We start from the raw sequence: 23,506 nt of genomic DNA on the forward strand, positions 1-23,506 counted from the left end.
TAGTATTGTTTGTAAAGCAAATATTAAAACAAAAATTTATAGCTAATGAGCCAGTAAAGGAGATAAAACTGAGAAATAAAAATAGCTCAATTAAAGATAGTTCAGTATAAAAGGAAAAAGGACAGAAAAAATAGCAAAATAAGAGCTTTAAGCATAACCCTGTCAATAATTGCATTAAATGTAAACTATTTAATATTTAATTATAAGGCAGATATTGTCAAGATAACAAAGCAAGAGCCAATTATATGTTATGAACAAGAAACTCAGTTTGCTTATAGAGACATAAATAGGTTAAAATGAAAAGACAGAAGGGTGCCTGGGTGGCTGTCAGTGAAGCGTCTTCCTTTGGCTCAGGTCATGATCCCAGGGTCCTGGAATCAAGTTCCAAATGGCACTCTGAGCACAGTGAGGAGTCTGCTTCTCTCTCTCCCTCTGCCCCTCCCCACTACTTATGCTCTCTCTCTCTCTCAAATAAATAAATAACACCTTTAAAAAAATTAAAAAATATGAACCTAGTTAATCCTGGCTAACACTATCAAACAGAGGCTGAACTAGCTATATTAATATGAGATAATGTAGATGAAGTATTCAGAGCAAAGACTATGACTGGGGATAAAGAAGGCCATTTTATATAACAAAGGGATTAATTTATCAAAAGGACATATGATCTTAATGTTTAACTGCTGAGCATCATAATACATAAAATAAAAACTAAAGTACTACAACAATAAATAGATTCACAATTAAAGCTTTCTTTTTTAAAGATTGTATTTATTTATTCATGAGAGACTCAGGGAGAGGCAGAGGCACAGGCAGAGGGAGAAGCAGGCTCCTCGCGGGGAGCCCAATGCAGAACTTGATCCCAGGACTCTGGGATCACGACCTGAGCCAAAGACAGATGCTCAAACGCTGAGCCACCCAGGGGCCCCACAATTAAAGCTTTCAATAACCCTCTCTCAGTAACTGTTTTGAACAATTGATAGACTAGTTGATATAATATTTATATGAAAAGTTTGAACAATATTGACCTAATTGACATTTATTGAACATTCCAATCAACCACTGCAAAATAACATTATTTTCAAGTGCTCATTAAAATTTACCAAGATGCATTATATTATAGGCCAGAAAACTAGTCTTAAAAAAGTTAGAGGGGTTTAAGTAGTGCAAAAATTGTTTTATGACCATAATGGAATGAAATTAAGAACCAATTATAGAAATAATAAAAAAAAACACTCCCAATTATTTGGAAACCAAACAGCATGACCTCTAAATAATCTCTGGGTAAAAAAAAAAATTACAGTGAAATTAAAAGTTATTTTTAAGTTGATGGATAAGACAACATAACATATTAGGATTTATGGAATGTCTCTAAAGTAATACTAAGAAAAAAAACTTACAGCAATAGATATCTGTACTGCAGAAGAAGAAAAGTCTTGCATAAAAATGTCAGTTTCCATCTTAAGAAACTTGAAAAAAACACAGTAAATTCCAACCAAGCAGAAGAAAAGAATAGTGAACAGAGTAGAAGTTAGTGGAATAGAAAATCAGTAGAGGAAATCAGTGAAACCAAACCATGCTTCTTTGAAAGGACTGAGATACTTAATAAGCCTCTAGACAGACTGACCAGGAAAAAGAAAAAACAAAAACAGAGAAAAACAAACTAGCAACATCAGGAATGATAGAGTAGATATCACCATAGATTTTACAAATATTGAAAGGGAAATTAGAGAATGTTATGAACAGTCTTATACCAATAAATTTGACAATGTACATGAAATGGATATTTCTTCAAAGATACAAACTAATAAAGCTCACTCAAGAACAAATTTATATAACCTGTAAAGTCACATGCCAATTAAAGCAAAATTTCTCAAAGTTGGCGCTACTGATATTTTGGGCCAGCTAATTTTTTCCTATGGGAGCTGTCCTATACATTGTAGGATAATTAGCAGCATTCTTGGTCCTGTATTCACTAGATGTCTGCAGCACTAACCCTTACCCTAGGTGTGACAACCAAAAGTATCTATAGATATTGCAAAATGTTCCTTTCAGGGAGGGAGAGTGTTAAAATTGCCCTGGTTTGGGCACATTATTATTATTTGGTGTCAGGTTTCTATTTAAATTCTAGTAATTTAACATATAGTGTAAAATTGGTTTCAGGAGAAGAATTAAGTGATTCATCACTGAAATAGAACACCTAGTGCTCATCACAAATGCCCTCCTTAATACCCATCGCCCATTTAGCCCAACCCCCAATTCCACATATGAGTGAAATCATATGGTTTTTGTCTTTCTCTGACTGACTTATTTCATGTAGCATAACATTCTGTAGTTCCATCTATGTCATTACAAATGGCAAGATTTCATTCTTTTTGATAGCTGACATATATTGTGTGGGGGCCATATACATATACGTTTTGGTATATGTATATGTGTCACATTTCCTTTATCTATTCATCAGTCAATAGACATTTGGGCTTTTTCCATATTTTGGCTATTGTTGATAATGCTGCTACACACATGGGGTGCATGTGTCCGTTTGAGTCAGTATTTTTGTATCCTTTGAGTAAATACCTAGTAGTACAATTGTTGGGTCTTGAGGTAGATCTATCTGTAAATTTTTGAGGAACCTCCATACTGCTTTGCACAGTGGCTGCACCAGTTTGCATTCCCACCAACAGGGTAAGAGGGTTCCCCTTTCTCCTCCACATCCTCACCGACAACTGTTCTTTCCTGTGTTATTAATTTTAGCCATTCTAACAGTTCTGAGGTGGGATCTCATCATGCTTTTGATTAGTATTTACTTGATGATGAATGATGTTGAGCAACTTTTCATGTCTGTCAGCCACTGGATGTCTTCTTTGAAAAATGTCTATCCATGTCTTCTGCCACCTCTTTTTTTTAATATATATTTTTTATTGAAGTTTGATTTGCCAACATATAGTATAACACCCAGTGATCATCCTGTCAAGTGTCCCCCTCAGCTGATTAGACAAATTATACTAGAGAAAGGAAAATTTTAGGTGAAAATTTTTCCCACAAAGAAAGCTCCAGGTCCACATGGCTTTACTGGTGATTTCTACCAAATATTCAAGGGAAAAACACATACCAGTTCTATTTTTTTAAAAGATTTTATTTATTTATGAGAGACAGAGAGAGACATAGAGAGAGGCAGCGACACAGGCAGAGGGAGAAGCAGGCTCCATGCAGGAAGCCTGATGTGGGACTCGATCCCAGGACCCCGGGATCACGCCCTGGGCTGAAGGGGTGCTAAACCGTTGAGCTGTCCGGGCTGCCCTCATACCAGTTCTATAAAAGCTCTTTCAGAAAACTGAAAAGTGGTTTTTAACTAATTCATTAATTCTATGAGGCCAACATTACCTTAATAACGAAGATCATAACAAGACATTACAAGAAATGAACAGTATAGACCAATATCTCTCATGAGCATACATACAAAAATTCTGAGCAAAATTTTAGCAAATTTAATCCAACAATATGTAAAAGAAATAATATCATAATCACGTGAAGCTAATTTTAAGAATGTAAGGTTCGCTTAACATTTAAAAATCAATGAATGTGGGGCACCTGGCAAATGCCTTTGACTCAGGCCGTGATCCCAGGGTCCTGGGATCAAGTCCCGCATCAGGTTTCCGCGGGGAGCCTACTTCTTCCTCTGCCTGTGTCTCTGCCTCTCTCTCTGTGTCTTTCATGAATAAATAAATAAATAAATAAATATCATAAAAGCATTGTACAAAATCTAACATCTATGACAAATAAAATCTGTCAAAAAACTAAGGATAAAATGGAACTTCCTCGATCTAATAAATTGCTTCTATCTAAAACGTATAGGTAGCAGCAGCACACTTAATGGTAAAAAACTGAATAATTTCCCCTAAGACCAAAAACAAGTATGTCAGCTATCACTAAATCTATTCACCTTTATACTATAATTTCTAGCAATGCATTAAGGTAAGAAAAAGAAATGAATAGTATCCAGATTGAAAAGAAATAAGTAATATTCTCTTTACTCACATGTGGTATCATATTTACATAGAAAATCTGATGGAATCTACCAAAATAGGACTAATAAATATGTTTAATAAGGTGATAGATATAAAATCAGTATACAAAAATCGGTCATATTTCTATTTCTTAGTAAAGAAGAATTGAAAAATGAAATTAAAAAATACTGACAAGGACAGAAATATGAAATAAGTATACTTTTTAAATGATTTATTTATTTACTTGAGAGAGACAGAGAGAGAGATAAGGTGCATGAGCAGGCATGAAAGACAGAGGGAGGAGCAGACTCCCTGATGTGAGATATGATCCCAGGACCCTGGGATCATGACCTGGGCCGAAGGCAGATGTGTAACCAACTGAGCCACTCAGGCATCCCTAAAATAAGTATTAACACCAGTAGAAGATGCAAAAGTAAAATCTACATGTAAATGACAAAACATTGATAAGAAAAAAAATTTAAAAACCTTAATATATGGAGATACATTATTTATGGGTGGAACACCCCATAGTATTAAAATGTTGATTCTTCCACCTCCCAAATGATCTAGCCATTATATTTCTTGGTATTTTATCCAAGAAAAAAGTACATAAATCCTTATAGAAACTTGAACATGAATGCCCACAGTAGCCTTTTTGTAATAGCCCTAAAATGGAAATAATGTAAATATCCTTGAACAAACGAATGCATAAACAAATGGTAGTATATCCATGCAACAGAATCTGACTCAGCAGTAAAAATGCAATAAACTATTTTTTAATTTTTTTTTTAATTTTTTAAACTTATTTATTTATTTATTTTAGTAAGAGAACACACAAGCAGGAGGGGCAGGGAGTAGAAGAGAGAATCTCAAGCATACTCCACACTGAGTGTGGAGCCTGACACAGGGCTTAATCTCAGGACCCTGAGATCATGGCCTGAGCCACAACCAAGAGTTGAGTGTTTATCCAACTGAGCCATCCTGGCACCCCTCAAAGTGTAATAAACTATTGATATATAGAACAACATAGATTAGTGAAGGAAGTGAGACAAAAATAACGTATACTCTGTATTTCTTAATTTTAGTTATTACTTTCCAGTTCTAAATTTTTTTTATAGATTCCAATTCTCTGACAAATATATGTGATCTTATCTATGTTGTTGCATATGCTAATACAGTTAAACTCATTGTTTGATAGCTGTAATCCAGAATCACCTATTGGTATGTTTCTATTTTCTGATTTTTCTTTATGTTCTGTTTCCTGTGGGTTTCCTTTTTTCTTTCTTAAGATTTTATTTATTTATACATGAGAGACAGAGAGAGAGAGAGAGAGGCAGAGACACAGGCAGAGGGAGAAGCAGGTGATAGATATAGTCCCTCCCATGTAGGGAGCCTGACATGAGATTCCATACCAGGTCTCCAGGATCATGCCCTGGACTGAAGGCAGCGCTAAGCCACTGAGCCACCCAGGCTGCCCTTCTGTGGGTTTCCTAATTTTGATTTGAATGTCAGATGATTGGTATGGAAAACTGTAAAGGACCTGAATGATATCTTCAATCTCAAGAGATGCTGGTATGTTTCAATAATATGTTCTCTCAATCCAATAACAGACTTAAGGATGAGTTTAGAACTTGGTAAAGCCCTATCTCTGGTTCTCCCTCAGTTTAAGGTTTCTCTTCAGGAAGCTCATTAAGAGCCCAGGATATTTACCAGACTACATTCTTCTTGATGCATCTTTAATTTTCATGTCTTCATAACTATGAGATTGCCAAAAGCTCTTGAGATATTTAGCTTCTTTCTGCACAGCTTAATATTGGCTAATGTCTCAAAGTGAGAACTGCAGCATAGTGTTAGACTCACAAGATTCCTTGTGTTTCCTTTCTTTGTGGAATCTTGGCCTCTCAACCCTGGTTACTTTGGGAGGCCCAAACTTCAATATTTATTTATCTCTTCCAATCCAATAAGATTTCTAAAAGCTCTGCTGTCTCTGCTTCTCCATCTCTTACGGGCTGCATTCTGAATAGCTTCTGAGTATATTACCCCACAAAGCTGAAGACTTAGTAAATACCCTAAATGGAAAGAGAAGTTCAGAATGTTGGGCTTACCTCTATTAGTTTCTCCTCAAGAAATGATATATCCAGAGACACCATCCATGCTCTAGAGGGGCTCATAATGATACCGCATACCAGATGCTATGTGTCAAATAAGTATGGCATCCAAGAAGCGTTGTAACAGTAAGCACAAGAGAAGTTAACAGGAATTTTCAAAGTTAGAGTGAGTTTTTGTTTCTTGCAACAAAAATAATCTTAACCAGAATTAGACATTACTAAGAAATACTAGATTAACACTGTTTGCAGGGAAAGCGGAAAAGAGATTGGGGAAGAGGTCAGTTTCTCAAGCTTGTTACCAGTAGAATGGGAACTATCCAGAGTAGGCAGGAAGCATCCAGGTGTGGTTTCTTACCATATTAGTTTTTGATAAATGGCAGTCAGCTCTCTAGGGAAGATTGTGCTTTTGTATAGGTTGCTATCCAAAATACATGAACCGGGTGGCTTAAACAGCAGACATTTATTTTCTCAAAGTTCTGGAGGCTAGAAGTCCATGATCAAATGGCTGACTGATTCAGTTCCCTATGAGGGCTCTCTTCTTGACTTGCAAATATCCACCTTCTCACTGTGTCTTCAAATGGCCTTTTGTCTGTGTGCATGAAGAGAAAGAGAGACAGAGAATCTCTGAGGTTTCTTCTTCTTCTTATAAAGCCATCATGGATGAGGGCTCCACCCTTATGACTTCTGTTAACCATTATTACCTCCTTATAAGACCTATCTCCAAACACAATACAGTCACATTAGGATTAGGGCTTCAGTATATGGATTTTGGTGGGAGGCACAACTCAGTCCAAAGCACAGATGCACCAGCTCTCTTACCCTTAAAGTTATATTGGATATAATTCATGTAGACATAACTAAATCATGTGAAGTTTGCACATTCTACAAAGGTGCTACTTCATAATATTGGCAATGCTGAGTACTCTTCATAATAATCCAGAGTTATAGTCCCTCTTCCACTTTAGAAGGTAGTTCCCCTTGATACTACCATTTTCTTATCTAAATCTCCTTGAGAGTCTTGTGTTTTCCACAGTTAATGGTTTACTACTGGAGTCCTGTCCTCCATTTCTCTCAATTGATACATGAAAATTTAAGTTATAATCCAATAAATAGGGGGATGCTCTTTCTGTGTTGGAATTTAGTTGGGAGAGGATGGGAAAAAAACCTATCTTCTCTTGGCTTCCTTGCCTTCGTCCCATGCTAAAAAAAAACAAAGGACCAGGCTGTATAGGTGTAAGTCAATTTCATAACTAAGATGTTGACCCTGCTCACCAGGGGGCAACGGAAAGCATTTAGAGACACAATAGTCACAAAGTCAGATCCAAATGCTTCTCCTCTTCTAACCTGGCTCACCCCCATTAGATTCTTAGGCAGGTCTGCAGGAATTGCCTTTTCCACGCCTCTCACTCTGAATGTTGAACCTCCAACCATAGGGCAACTTTCACCCTATGAAGGAGCCTAAGAGTAAAGTCTGCCTTCCAGTGGTTAAGAGGCTTGACAAAGAGACTGGGGAACGAATGTGCAAGCTATAGTGATGGCTCTGGAGTTGGAAAACGGGTTACACAAGCTCCTGCAAGACCTGCAGAACTTGGCTTCTCAGAAGAATGAAACTGATCTCTTAGAATTCCTGAAAAGGTTCGTGGGTAAACAGAAGAGGAACATAAAATATCTGGAATACCAGCATAGCAAGCAGAAGGAATTAGAAAGGCTGACTTCGAAGGAAGGCATCTCGGAACAGTTTGGTGAAGCATCAGGCTTAACATCTGAAGGCAACACAGCAAGTCTTCCATCGTAGGAGTTCCCAAAAGCAGCTACTTAAAAATCTGGATCTCTATTTGACAGAAGACTGCTTTACTTTTAATAGTATCCCAGTCTTCATGGTAGTACATGGTAATAAATTGGTTTTGCATTACAAAAAAAAAAAAAAAGCCCCATTTCCGCTCCTGCGGCCCCCACTCCTCGTCCCCGGCCCCTGGATCTCAACTTCCCCTCTGCTCTTCCCAAGGCAAAGACACCCGCCCATGCCTGCGCTTGCTCGGGTCACCACCCTGGTTACCGGGATCTGGGAAGGCTGCTGGACCGGATCTTGCCGCCAGCTTCCTGGGCTTGAGACAGCTCAAGAAAACGGATCCCTATTATCTTCTGAGGATCATTTGGTTTCTGTCTTGCTGCACACAGGAGCTTCCAACATGAAAAACAAAAATTACTGTACCTTGTAATGGCTGCTTTCTCTGTCATCTTTGAGACTGCGGCAATCATGATTCTTAAATTCTATTTACTGTTTATTACTGTTTACTATTTATTACTCCATGAGGGGGGAGGGTGGTTGCCAATTGTTCCTGTCACATTTCTATCATGATACCTTTTCTATTACGTTACATACCTAATTACATTGCATTCACCAACTGAGAATTTCACAACAGGAAGGTTTAACTGAAAGTCTGGAAAGAGACTTGTATGTGCTTGAATCTCTATGGACTCAAGCTTACTGGCAAGCAGCCATTCCACATAGGATCCCATCACCTTCAGTCCCTCTAACCAAGTGTCAGCAGGGACCCCTCCATCCCCCACTTCTCCAGGCACTCTCCTAGTTCTCTTGGCAAACCCTCTATATGTTGCACAGGACTAAGCCCTACAAGCATGCTGGGGTGTTGTTTTTGTATTTCAATCTCCTTAGTTCTGAGTTCATAGACCTAATATGTACCATTACTCTAAATTCATTCTAAGTAAGCAAGGTCATCTCCCTCCTCCAGCATTTTTTTTTTTTTTTTTGGAAAGTCATCAACTGTTCTACTGTGAGCTTCAGAAGGGTTCCTCTGAACATGAAATCTCTGACTGTGTTCTTCTTGCTGTCTCATGATCTGTTTGCTATTGATATCTTTCCAGGGTCTGTGTCTATGCATTGGAAAGTAAATATAAATATGTTCTTAATCCTAGCCCTTTAATAAAAGGGAGTACACAATAATCAAAGTCTAAACCTTGCTTTTTTTAAAATCTAAGAATGTATCTTAGAGATGGAAGTGCCACTTTCTGCTTGGAAAATGAATTAGAAAAAAAATATCTCCATTTGTGTAGAGCTATGGCTCCTGTAAACACTATGAAATACTGTTGCCATTTACTTTACTTTCAGTCACCATGTGCCTCCTATAATTTGAGTTATAATTATTTTAAATTAAATTTGTGAAAAAATTTTTAACTGATTTAAACAGAATATAACAAAGTTTAAAAACAGAAATATCAAGTCATTACTGTTAAAGTGGAAAGAGGTTCAAGGGAATTTCAAATTAAATCTCCCTCTTCTACTGAGAATTAAAATCTAAAATTCAAAATCTTAATTTGCTAGGCTTTTTCTTTCTTCTTTCTTTCTTTTTTTCTTTCTTTCTTTCTTTTTGCAGAAGTAATCAGTTTGCTAGAATAAAAATGTTCTAACTTGCTTGTTGAGAAATTTTTTTATTTTTTATTTTTATTTTTTTTAAAGATTTTATTTATTTATTCATGAGAGATGCAGAGAGAGAGAATGAGAGGCAGAGACACAGGCAGAGGGAGAAGCAGGCTCCATGCAGGGAGCCCGACATGGGATTCGATCCCAGGTCTCCAGGATCACGCCCTGGATGGAAGGCAGGTGCTAAACCACTTAGTCACCCAGGGATCCCCGAGAAATTTTTTTAAAAGAGAAAAGCAATGTGGTTTGAAATATGGAGCACTTATTTTTATTTTTTTATTTATTTTTTATTTTTTATTTATGATAGTCACAGAGAGAGAGAGAGAGAGAGAGGCAGAGACACAGGCAGAGGGAGAAGCAGGCTCCATGCACCGGGAGCCCGACGTGGGACTCGATCCCAGGTCTCCAGGATCGCACCCTGGGCCAAAGGCAGGCGCCAAACCGCTGCGCCACCCAGGGATCCCTGGAGCGCTTATTTTTATTAGATGTGTATGCCAGTTCTAAATTGGAAATATTAGTCCATTCTTTCCCTTGGAAAATCATGACATTAGTTTGTTTTCCTGATCAGGAAAACTTTGTTTCCCACCAGCCTTACAATAACAAAATTCTTTGTTGAAGATGAAAACTAGTACAAGAAAGCTCATGTTAATCTATTAAGATTCTTACAAATGTACATCACAAAAGATAGCAAAATGTGTAAAGTTAACATCAATAATTTTCATATATCTTTATTTATCAAATAATAGTAAATGATTCAGCTTATTTTCATTTGGAATCTCATGTTTGCTAGAAGCATTTCAGAAACTTCTTTTCCTGTGATTTTTAACAAAATATCTGAAAGTGCTCTAATGGAAATAAATGCCTGCTAAGAGGTTTGTTTAATCTAGTTTCTCACACTAAATAAATAGTGACATCACACTATCTTCTCCTGCCTTGGGAACTTACCTGGCCCCAGACACAAGTCCTTTGGTTGCTACAAAGCCTTGGGAAACTGATTTTAATCTGTGAGATAGAATTGAGTAGATATTTTTCAGAACTCCTTTATACACAATCTAAGGTTGTGTGGTTTTAGCAGAATGCATGATACCTTGTGGCTAAGGCACCAGCCATCTGCCCTTCTGACACACAGGCCCCAGACCTTTTATCCTGATAGAATCAGATGCTGGGTCTCCTAGCCTGTTAGCTCTCATAAACTTCCATGGCAACAGACAACAACAACAACAAATTTTATACTTTTGCTTTCTTTCCTATTAGAATAAAGCTGGAAACAAAAGACAAATTCAAATTAACTAGGATTTGGGGCAAGGAAAACTCTCAGTGGGGAAGGCATTACTATATATAATCTACGTACAAGACATGTTCCTCCATTTTACTTTGCATGAAGTAGTGAAGTTTATTGCCTTTCAAATGTTTCAAGCAATTCAAAAGAATAGCATTACAAATGCACAATCATCTGTGAATACTGTGTCTGTATTTGAGCACAATAGAGAATTACGAATCGTTTCTACCCAGTGTTGTAAATTTAATTTTCAGAAATATTATAAAACGAGGTAACTACTATTATAAAGATGCTTTTAGATGACATTTAATTACAATGCAAGTTAATTTATTTTACCAGCTAGAGTATCTTAGGCTAATTGCATTTATTTATGTTTTATGCTTGTGCCATCATAACAACTAACCTATCCCATATGATCATATTACCTTTTGTTTCAATCTTAAGAAATATTTTGGGTTTTTCTCTAAATTTTGGTAATGCTTCTTAATTGTAAGTGGAATATTTCTTTGCCCTTACACCTCCTGTGTGGAAGAATGCTTTGATCTCTTCCGAAGTTTAATTTCATTTCATGGAATGGTTCCTCTTTGCAATTAGATCTAGGCTTGGATGCTGAATGTGCTTTCTTTCATGTTTCTATTCAGTCATTTCTCTGGTAAATTTTCTGTCTCACCGATGTGTGCTTTCATCCCAGCCTCTGGTAACAGTAACTTCTGAGTAGCCACATTTTTTCATCTGTTAAAGATAGGCTTTCTGATCATCCTTGAAGTGTTTTGGCAAGTTTGCCTTTGATTATTTCAATTATTCTTCCTTTTTACAGATAGTTATTGGATGGTGCTAGTTAAGATATTGTCATATCTCTTATTGGATTCACTCTACTAGGAAGTCGGTCATCATCAATAGGGTAAGAATAGTCTTAAGTCCCTCTGCTCATTGAATGAGACATGTTATTTAAATTTTAGTGGAATTACTTGGGTTCACTTCTCTAAAAAAGATAGTAAATACCTCAGCATGATAAGTGGCAGTGATCTGTCCAGATTTCTGTCCAAAAACTAAATAGTGAAGTTCTGTCTAAATGACAACCTGCTTCTTGGTTCTCTTTCTAAAATTTTTATTTTGTAAACCGCAAAGGACTCAGTTAATATTAGCACTATAGTTCTCTGATTCTAAGATAACAAAGAACCATATATCTTTGAGAAAGAAAGAAAGAAAGAAAGAAAGAAAGAAAGAAAGAAAGAAAGAAAGAGAAAGAAGAAAGAGAAAGAAAGAAAGAAAGAAAGAAAGAAGAAAGAAAGAAAGAAAGAAAGAAAGAAAGAAAGAAAGAAAGAAAGAAAGAAGCCAAATAAATAGAGTTTTGTGCACACTGTTTTGTTCTCTTACACAAGCAAATTGATTCTATTCAGGAAGTGTTGCCTGATGGCTGGAGGTAAGCCAAAAGTTTCATTAACAATTCTGAATAAAGATTTAATGGTCCTAGGCAGAGAATACCAGTAATACCGGACAATCCACCCGAATCTCAGTTTCTCCAACGGCAAACAAACAAAAAAAGTGAAAGAAAGAAGAAACCCAGCAATATCCAATTTACCTTAGAAATATGAATTAGACAAGAGCTCAGACGTGTATAAAAAGGACCTTACAACTGAAATTAGTAAGTTTTTAAACCAAATAAATGTTCAACCAGTAAAATGTTCAGCTGCAGCAAATTTATTCAGTTAGTCTTTTACTTATTTATGTACTCATCTATTGAAAACAATATTTGTTGCATACCATCTAACTGTCCGAAATTATAGAAGGCACTGTTAATATATCAGTGGACAAAAGTCTGTGCTCTAGTGTCAGAAAAAAAAAAAAAACTTTAAAAGGGTAGTTGATGGTGGTAGGAGGTTCTCTCTAGAGTAAGTGGTCAGAGAAGTGCTCTCTGACAGGGTAATATTTGGGTTCAGATGAAGTAACAGAGTTGTCCAGACAGAGGAACATCAAGTACATGTCCACTGGGAAGGGAAAAAAAATATTCAGTTAAAATTCAGAAAGAAGATCAAAGTGGTTCAAACATAGCAAGTATGATAGAGAGTGGTGTGAGATGCAGTTTAGAAATAAGAACGGATGCATCATGTGCATATTAGAGAACACAGTAAAGACTTCAAAATTATTCTAAATACAAGGGGACACTTTTGGAAAGTTCAGCAGAGATGCATCATGATCTTTTTTTGTTCTTGCTGTGTAGACAATGAATTATAAAAACCCAAAATGGAAGCAAAGAGAATAGATTTAGAAGACTCTTGAAGCCTTGAATGAGCAGCGATTGCAGCAGTGGAATTGGTAACAAGTGGTAGATTTGGTGTATATTTGAGATAAAGCTTAAAAGTGTTATAATGGTTGGGTTTGGGGACCTGGTGCAAGAGAAAGGAATCAGAATGACTTCCCAGTTTTTTGGCTTCAACAACTGTTAGTGGTTGGCATTTACTCAGAGATTGAAGATGCAATTAGGAAGAGGAATATGACAGCTCATCAAGAGTCCAGTTTTAACTCTGTTAATTTAAAGTTGCCTATTAGACATCTAAATTTTTTTAACTGTTTGAGGAACCTCCACACAGTTTTCCAGAGTGGCTGCACCAGTTCACATTCCCACCAACAGTGTAAGAGGGTTCCCTTTTCTCCGCATCCTCTCCAACATTTGTTGTTTCCTGCCTTGTTAATTTTCCCCATTCTCACTGGTGTGAGGTGGTATCTCATTGTAGTTTTGATTTGTATTTCCCTGATGGCAAGTGATGCAGAGCATTTTCTCATATGCATGTTGGCCATAGACATCTAAATTTTGATGTCAAGTAGACAGTTCTGTCTATGAATGCAGCATTCAAGCTAAGGCTGGAAATAGAAATTTAGCAGTAATAACTACGTGGTTGAATTGAAAGTGAAGAAATGGTCAAGCAATGGGGAAGAAGAGATTGCCTGTAACAGAATTCTAGGACTTTTCAATATTTAGAGGCTAATCATAAATAAGATAAGGAACCAACCTAGGAGACTCAAAATTTGTTGGGGGTGGGGTGGGGGGGGAAAGCATGAGAATACCATGATACAGAATCCATTAAAAAGTTTTAAGAGGGAGGAACTGCAAACCTATTTTGAATGCTTTTGAGGAATGAAGAAGATGAGAATTTCTGAGATGGTCATTATCATTGGTCTCCGATGGAGCAGGCTCAGAGGTAGGAATTAAGATGGAAATCCAAGGACATAATGAGGAATAGCTAAGAGAAACCAGAGCATGCAGGCCAAAGGGGGAAACCTTTTTATGCAGGGGCACATTTTATGCAGCTGCATCTCCTCCATACATCACATACAGCTCCATTAAAGCTAATAATCAGTTTAAGGAATAATCCATAAAAATTCCAGAAAAATCCTTAGGGTTTTTATTTATTTTTAATTTGTTTTGGAAGGCTTTGACTTATCAAATATTTATTCAGCTCCTTTTCATGTGTAGGCACTGTCCTAGACTTTTGGAATTTTTATTAATGAACAAGGCAATCAAAGATCCTTACTTTCACATGACTTTGTTTCTAGTGGGGGAGATAAACAACAAACGTGGAAATAGTAAATATCACGTAGTAGGCTAGGAGGTGATAAGTGCTTTAGATAAAATTAGAAGTACAGTAACAGGGACCCAAAGTATTGGGGCTGTGGTTTAAATGGGATGATCAGAGTAGGCCTCTTTAAGATGCCAACTTCTGGCAAAAAAAATTGAAGAAGGCAAGAGTTTAGTTAGGTGGCTATCTGAAGGAAGAACATTCTAGGCAGAGAGAACCACTAATACAAAGGCCCTGAGGCAGAGATAAAGCAGGGAGGACAGAATGACTCCAGAGTGAAGTGAATAAACAAATCAATGAAGGAAATGAGGTGAAAGCAGAGGTCACTTTAGCAACATTTTCTTTATTCTGAATGAAAGAGAGACCAATGAATGGCAGAGTTCTGCGAAGGGAGTGATATGATCTGTCTCACCTAACAATAATTCAGCTAAGAGATGATGGTGTCTTGGATCAGGGTAAGAGCAAAAATGATGAGAAACAAAGGAGTTCTGAAACTACAGGATTTCTTTATGCATTAAGTGTTGGGTATAAGGGAAAGTGAGAAGTTAAGGATGACTACAAGGTTATTGAACTAAAATTTGACAGGATGTAGCTGCTAACAGCTGTGATGGATAAAGTGGCAGGTGAAATGGGTTTAGAGATAAGCCTTCATACTGCATAAGATGAGATCTTCTAGTAAAGATATCAAGTAGGCAGTTGGATAGACAAGCCTGGAGTTTGGTACTTTATACAGTGACTTAGTTGAGAGCTTTCAGAACCATGACGAATCCATTGATGCTACTTCACAGCTCCACTTAGAACCAATTCAAGTAAATTCTGCAAACATAGGATCAAGTCCTATGGGGACATCAGAGCAAATAAAAGAGTAAACATTAGCAAATCTGTTTACAGACCAAGAACACAACATGGGGGATGCTAATGACAATGCCAGCTAATCAGATATACCTTATAATTCTTATAATTTCATTTACCCACACTAAATGTTCTAGAACTTTAAACCTCACTTTGGATCCACAGGGTGGGCAGCAGTCAATTGAAAGTTTTTTTGCTTTATAATCCTTACATCAGGGTCAACAAATTAAGTAAAATGGAAGCCAGAGAGAGGGTTATCAACAAATAAAAACACAGAGTTAAACACTGGACACTGTATATCATAACTTTGCAACTCAAAGAAAGACGCCCTTGACCCAGTTTATCTTCCATAAATGTCTCTGTGTATATGTGTCTCTTGTAAAATGTGACAAGGGCAAAGAGATAATAACAGCTACAGTCAATCCCTCAGAAAACTGCAAGTTTTACAAAACAAAAAGGAAAATGGGCAATAACTATACCTTCGATTTGAAAAACCCAATGCAATTAATGATTGCCATTACATGTTCCCTATTAGCCTGACTTGTATAAGCACAAGGAAAAGTTCAGGTCTAAGGGCTAATCAGGAAAAATATCACTAAGCTTCGGGGTCAGTTAATTAACAGGAAAGTCATATTTTTCACAGATTAAGTGAGGCTCTTCCTTTTGACCTCATTTAATTGCTGCTTTTAAAGACCACTGAATAATACTCTCGCATACAAAAATGTAGTGAAATTCAGCATTCTCTTGAGGTGTGATCAGACTAGAACTTAAAAAAACTGGGATGTAAGTTTAAATTGGCACAATCTCTGTAGAAAGCAATAGATGTTGCAAATTGTGAGGCAATTACATATTACTATGTAACAACATATGTTACAATACATATTAAGTGGCAGAGAAACATCAATACTTTTGCCATACTCTTAAGGGCTGTCCTCCAGAAATGTGGATATGATAAACCTATGGAGGGATTTATTCATCACGGCATTATTTATAACAGTAAGAACTTGAGGCCCTAGTAAGTGATGAATCACGCAGTTCTCCTCCTGAAACCCAAACTACACTATATGTTAACTAACTTGAATTTAAATAATAAAAAAGAAATATTAGGATATTTAGAAACCAAAAAATCAATGTGAACAGTAGGAGGAAAAGTTTCTGGAATTATGAATGGGAGAAATCCAAAGCAATATAGGCTGAGGGAGAAATGTGTAAGAGAGAAAGAGAATATAGGGAAAATGTACCTGAGGGTTAGATATGCGATGCTCTGGGAATGCCTGGCTGGCTCAGTGGGTACAGCATGCAACTCTTGATTTTAGGGTCTTTGTGAATTCAAGCCCCACACCGGGCCTAGTACTTAATTAAAAAATAAAAATTATAGAGGTGTTTGGGTGGTTCAATCAGTTAAGAGGACAACTCTTGATTTCTGCTCAGGTCATGATCTCAGGATCATGAGCTTGGGCCCTGCATTGGGGTCCATGCTGGGAGTGGAGCTTAAGATTCTCTCATTCCCTCTCCCTCTGCCCCTTCCTGCCCTTCTCTGTCTCATGTGCTCTCTCTCTCTCTCTCAAAAAAAAAAAAGTAATATTAAAAAAAAAAAAACCCTCTAATTGAATAACAATAAAACACTTATAAAAAATAAGTGAGATCCTTGGTAATGATTTCTGAGCAACACAAGTTAAAGCTCAGAATTTCATTTCATTTTTAAATCAATCTTAGCTGTTTAGATGGTACTTTTTTTTAATGCAGTGTCCATATAGAGATAATACCCAATGAGTCTAGGAGTTATAGTTTATTGTTTTCTGTAATAAGTATACAGACTCCAGTTCACAAACTGGAAAAAAAAAATCCTCCTCCACCACCACCAATAATAACAAAAATCTTAGGGCTCTAACTGTCTCAAATCGAAGTATTCAAATCAATTACAACAATTCTTTAGCGTATTATATAACACTAAAAAGTTAAAATAAGACAACAAAAGACATAAGACAATTTAGAGTGGATTTAGATTCAGATTTATTAAAACAGCACGTAAAATATTATATCTGAATCGTGAAAATATGTGTGCATATTCAACTTGGGAAATAGCACATCTCTACATTCATAAAGCACATAATTGGTTTCTTCTTGTACCCCACTCTTCAATTTTCCTTTGGAAAATCGGATGCCCATATTTCCATGCAAGCATTATTTACTTTTTGATTGAAAACACAGTCATTTCTATTTATGAACACTTTCTTGTAATAAAACCTGGCATTTCTCATCACTACCATTTGCAGTCTACTTTTATAAAATTTAATGCATGTCAAAAATGTGCATGGTCTGGAAAATAAAGAGACAAAGAAAAAACTTTCTGTGTATCAGTTAATGTCATGAAATGGGCTTATCAAGGAAAGAATTCTCATGATCTAGACCTGGTCTGTCAAATATGGTAGCCATTAGCCACATGTGGCTACTGAGTACTTGAAACATCCAAAGTCTGATGCACAATAAGTATAAAGTACATATTGGATTTTGAAGATGTACCAAAAACATGTAAAATATCACACTTAACATTGTTTTACATTGATTGCAGGTTGAAATGATAATAATTTGGATATATTGGTTAAATAAAATATGTTGGAGTCAATTTCACCTTTTTATTTTTTATTTTTTTACTTTCTTGTGGTGGTGGATACTAGAAAATTTAAGATTACATATGTGTCCCACAAAATATTTCTATTGGATAACACTGATCTAGATTAAGAAATGCACTGCCATTGTTAATGTAGCAATTAAATTTGGCAATATTGGAACATATTTTCATATTGTTACAAGTACTGGGAGGGTTTTGATAGAAACTGTTCTATCCACTGGTTTTAGGTGGATTAACAGGCCTAATTAGATCTAAGCTGTTAAAAAGGCCCCAGAGGAGGGAGGGGGAAGGAAATGTGGACTCAAACAAGCTTTCCAAGTCCTCAAGTCACACACTCCTGGTTGACTGGTTTGCTTAGCCAAGCTGAAACTGGTCTTATTGTCATGTTGGGCGCATTAATTGGAGAGCTGACTAATTTGCAAGAATGCGTTAGTGCCCTTTAAAAGGTGATTTAAAATTCAAAATGATGGAAATGGCATAAACGCATGCTTGTCTGATCACTCTTCAGAATCCATCTTGAAATCCCTACCATTTTTCCATTTTCATTGTTAGAATATAAGTACACAGTAAAACATTTAAGATGCCAAACATCACACTCTACACCCTGGCACAAATAATTATCTTTCTGCTAAAGACAAATGGGAGTTCCTATCATCAGACACAGGCAGATTATAAGTGAAAATACAATCTGTAGGTTTAATCAGGATTCCACATATAGGAATGAAACCTAAATATCACATCAACGTCATCAAGCATATTTGTGACTGAATGGAAGAAATTTTGCCTTTAATCCAGTAGATTACAAGGAATTTGAGGAAGCACCTCCACCTTTGATATAGTTGCTAAAAGACTAATAATAACCCATATTTATACCCACTTTATAGTTATGAATAATTTTACATCCATTATCACATTTAATCCTCACAAACAAGAATGACAGTATCGCCTCCATTTTGAAGACAAGAAAGCAAATGCTCAGAAAAGTGTAATGAGCTATCCAGACCCTTGAAGTTGAATCTTTCAGTTTCTTTTTCATTATATTGCAGGTAGGAAGTAAACACTATATTGCCAGCTCAAAGACCAAACCTGGGGCTTTTAAGCAAGCATGATAGACTCTTGGTTAGTATGAAGGAAAATAGGGAGTATGACAAGTGCTATTGGAAATAGTGAATTCAAAGAACATAACCTTAATTTTAGAATTTGCAGAATTTAAATCCGAAGAGTTGTCCATGTTCTCATGCATGCATAGACTTTCCATTACACAGCGTAACAAAAAATTATTACTTGATAAAGGAATCTGTGTTAGTGTTAATTCAATAACCTCAGATATGTGGTCCAAAGCAGGTCATACCATGAGAGCAAGAGCTCCAAGTGGTCACTTTCTCAATTTCTAATTTATCATAAGTTGAGTTACATACTCAACAGAACAATCTTAGAAGAGCTATATAATCCTGAATAAAAAGGAATTTTCAGGGCTAAAATAAATAAACTATGGAATTTGTTTTGTGAAGAGATTTAGGTTTTTTATAGACATATTTTTTAAAACATTTTATTTATTTATTCATGAGAAACCCAGAGAGAGAGAGGCAGAGACACAGGCAGAGGGAGAAGCAGGCTCCATGCAGGGAGCTCAACGTGGGACTTGATCCTGGAGTTCCAGGAAGGCAGGTGCTAAACTGCTGAGCCACCCAGGCATCCCTTTTATAGACATACTGAGTTTCATGAAGACACAGGAAAGAAAAAGCCTTTAGCAATAAGAGGGAGTTTTATAAAAATGAAAATTAGCCACAAGTTTCAATTGGTCAATGCCAATTAACACCTCTCTGGAAACCTATTCTTACCTTAGCTTTAAGAAATCAAATTAAGCAGCACCTCATATACATTGTGTTTAATAAAAACAAACTTGAAAATCAATCAAAGTCAAGGTATAAATAACTCAGATGAAGTTCACACACTCAAAATAATGTGCTGGTCTTAAATACTGGGTCCAAATCCAACAAGAATGGCTATGCCTCTGGTCACCCAAATGTTAATATTTTCTGTAAATATATATATTTATATATGAATATTTATATATTCAGTCAAAGCTCATTGAATGAGAGACTGAAAAGTGTACTGCCATAACCCTATACTTGGATTTGTTTTTCCAGATGACACCAGTGGTTGCTGGGCTCCAACTGCACACTTGCACTGAGCCTCCTATGCAAAAAGCTACTGGCATTCAGAAAGTGACATGCTAGGACTCTTCTCTGAGCCAAACCAGGTTGTTGTATTCAAAACTGAAAGTCAGTTTTGGATCACCAGTGGCATTGGTCTAAACTAGCAGGAATAGCCATCTCCCACAGTAGAAAACCAACAACTTCAGAGGGGAAATGGACCCTCAAAATCCAAAGAAATAACATTGGTCTTAATATCAGTTCATTCTTCTAGCCTTATGTTTTAGCTAACATGTTTTCTTGCCAGTTTGTTGGACATATTACCATACTGCAGTGATCTTGGACTTGTGAATACCTGGCAATAGAACTCAGAAGCTGAGAAAAAAACAGCTGGTTTGATTTATATATATACTTAATATTTTTATTAAATATTGAATATATATCAAAAGTATTTGTAACATATATTTAAGAATTTATAAAACTTGCAGGCTAAATGATGGGCACATCATTGGGCAGGCTAAATGAAGACAAAGTAAAATGCTTTCCTTCTTTCTGGAGCCATTGGGGTAAAGGGGTTGAATCAGAATGAAAGGACACATCTGTTAAAGCCATGGTTGACCAACACGCCTGAAGGATTCTGTGTCAATTTCTGGCTCAGTTTCATTGAACATAGGAAAAAGAGTGAATTGAAACAGAAAATGACCCTAATTTTATGAAGAGTAAGGTGCAGGACACACAATTTAGAATGTTGACTGTCATCATTCTTTATTGTTTCATTCAGCATGTGGATTTTAGACTTGTTGCTTCAGGGGGCTGGCTTTGCACTGTACTTGGTGCCCAAAAGTCTGTCTCTTCCTAGTCCTTTCCCCTCTATTTATAGCAGCAAATATTGTGTAGGGAGAGTGGCACAGAATCACCTGGTAAATGACTCGTATAAATGACTTGTATATTCTTTTCCACAGAATTTGAATTATTAATTATTATTACTTCAGAGGACTTCAGACTAATAGTGTGTTTCTTCAAGTTTCATTTATGGAGAAGTTTTCACTTTTAGGAAATAAATAAACCATTTCTAAACAAAATTGGTGGCTGTGTGCCTTTTTCATGCATATTAAATGCACTCAATGCTTACTAGCCTTTGGGCACATTAACACATATCCCAGAAAGAAAGACGGGCCCTGCCATCATAGTTCACACTTTGGGAGTCAATACAAAAACAAATTAGTCATGGTCCTCTCCTAGGGATTTTCCTTCCTTCTTTCTGTCCATCATTATGTGAATTCCGACACTATTAACTCTATAATATTAACAGCAAATTGTGGTTTCCTGAGAAGAAGGGCCCTATTGTTCCTTCAGGTGGAGATGAAGAGACAAGGTCCTTCTCAGGAATGTAAAACCAGAAGAGGAGGCAGTGGCTCCAGGACTAGTCCTGGATGGTGTGCACTAGATGTAAAAACCTTATAGTTTAGTCCATTTTGCTGTTGAGGGCCAACTTTGGGCAAAATGTAGTTCCCGAGAGAAGACTTTCTTGACTTTCTATCATAAGTTCTTGAAGCAAAGATACAATTATAAAATGCACTACCAAATTAAAAAGAGATTAAAGACAAATTTCTTAAATAAATATTAAAAACTTTAAGTCCAAATTTTGGAGCTGTATATCTAGTCCTTCATGTTATACTATCTTCTACAAGAATTCAATAATTTTATATATTATTACCTTGTAATATTTCTGAGATTTATTGACTAAAACACTCATTAAAGATGATCTGTATAAATCTAAATAAGTTTCATGTTACTTCCAACTTTAGACATGGCAAAAGAACTTCATCTCTTAATAATACTTCAACAACTCTGCCTGATTGAAAACAACAAAGAAAATAACATTCAGTCACCAAAAGAGAGTGTGTGTGTGTGTATGAGAGAGAGAGAGAGAGAGAGATTCTGTTGGGTAATGAAGAAGGAGAAACTTTTACATAACACTTAAAAACACATTAGAGGAAAAAAATGCCAGAAACTAGATTACTAGATAGTGGCAGATGTCTGGTTATTTTTTTCTCATGCAGATGCCTGGTTATTCTTCCTCTTTCGTGACTGAGTACACCCCCGCAGGCTCATCACAGGTTCCTTCACTGCAATCAATCCTGTCTTAGGGGAGTCAAAGCTCTAGTTCCATTCTCAAGGAATTCATTTCAAGCCAACTTACTGATTGATGTTCCTTGGATCTTATCTCACAGTTTTATTAATTGGATTTTTGCCTTCTTATTAACATCCCTTTTGACTATCCCTATGTTATCTCTCTGAGCCTCAGTCTTTAATAGTATATAGACAGTAGTTCAGTTGTCCAAACCTGGGAGCCTGTTTTTCCCTGGCCTATTTTCCCATGGACTAGAGATCTTCAACCCAAGCCATCTGACTTTGGCCCTCTTCTGCTATATTCCCAACCCAGGGCTTATTCAAACATTACTGCTCCTGAGAATCCTTCCTGGACTCCTCCAGGCAAAAAGATCCATTCTCATTGAAATCTATATTTCCTACCCTCCACTCCAGCTGAGACTCCGATCCAAGGGTTGGTTCCTTTTCTGCCTCTCAGACCCAAGAGGCCAAGCAGGCACTAGCTAAAGAAAGCCCTTCTATGGAGCTGCTGCCTTAATTTCTGTATGTTATAGCCATGATCTGCCTCTAGGAATTTGAAGGGCAATTGCAAGTTTGTTTTCCTTGTGATTAGGGGATATTGTGACTGTAATGTTAATAGGTTTGTTTCCTCATAGCACTATTAGAAAGGCAATGAACACAGTGGTTAAGCAGATAACCTCTGAACTGTCTGGATTCAACTGCTGACTCTAAACCTTAAGTCACATTATCATTACAAGCTTCATTTTCTTCATCTGAAAATTGATAATAATTGTACTGATTTCATGTGATTTCTAAAAAGCTTGGATGGAATTAAGCATGTAAACCATTTAGCAGAGAGTCTGACATAGAAGAATCAATAGGGTTTCATGTTATTACTATTATATTTATTTTTGTTAGTTTGGGTATTCATAATGGAGAAACTATGTCTTTCTATATTGGTATCCCTAAGCCATATTTAACTTCTGGGCATCCTCAAATCTCAACACTCAGAGCCCCTATCTTAAGTTAGCATGCATCTTTATTTTTCTGTAAGTGTTCTCCTCTATTTCTGAGAATCCCATGAATATCATACATATAACATGATTGTTCCCAACCAGTTGTGGCTCCTGAGAAAAGACTATCATCTCCTTAGTGACCCTGGCAAGGAGGGGGATGGCTGTAAGTGTGCATGGGGAGAGGGTAGGTATTTCAGATATAATTTAAAACCTCTGCCTGAGACTCTGAAGTCCTCTGCTAGAGCTCACAGATACTGTGCTACCTTCAGACTGTCGCTCTCTAAATTTGCTGACCTCCTTGGGACCATCACATTCTTCTGGACT

At 36.6% G+C, this 23,506-nt stretch overlaps 1 protein-coding gene across 14 annotated transcripts in view; it reads right to left on the reverse strand.

Annotated features, from left to right (window-relative positions):
- Nucleotides 1-23,506, reverse strand: part of LOC144302962 (uncharacterized) — a 776,799-nt gene that overhangs the window by 294,827 nt on the left and 458,466 nt on the right. For 5 of the 14 annotated variants that reach the window (XR_013369976.1, XR_013369977.1, XR_013369974.1 and 2 more), the window contains exons 6-7: nucleotides 6,471-6,704; nucleotides 6,113-6,199 (exon numbers count right to left, since the gene is read on the reverse strand). The exons of 8 other annotated variants lie outside the window; for them this stretch is intronic. The gene's annotated coding sequence lies outside the window, so the exon portion shown is untranslated. The remainder of the gene's footprint in view (nucleotides 1-6,112; nucleotides 6,200-6,470; nucleotides 6,705-23,506) is intronic. One more of the 14 variants, XR_013369972.1, reaches the window with a different exon arrangement.

Source organism: Canis aureus, chromosome 32 (assembly GCF_053574225.1).
Source record: "Canis aureus isolate CA01 chromosome 32, VMU_Caureus_v.1.0, whole genome shotgun sequence".
Classification (NCBI taxonomy): Eukaryota; Metazoa; Chordata; class Mammalia; order Carnivora; family Canidae; genus Canis; species Canis aureus.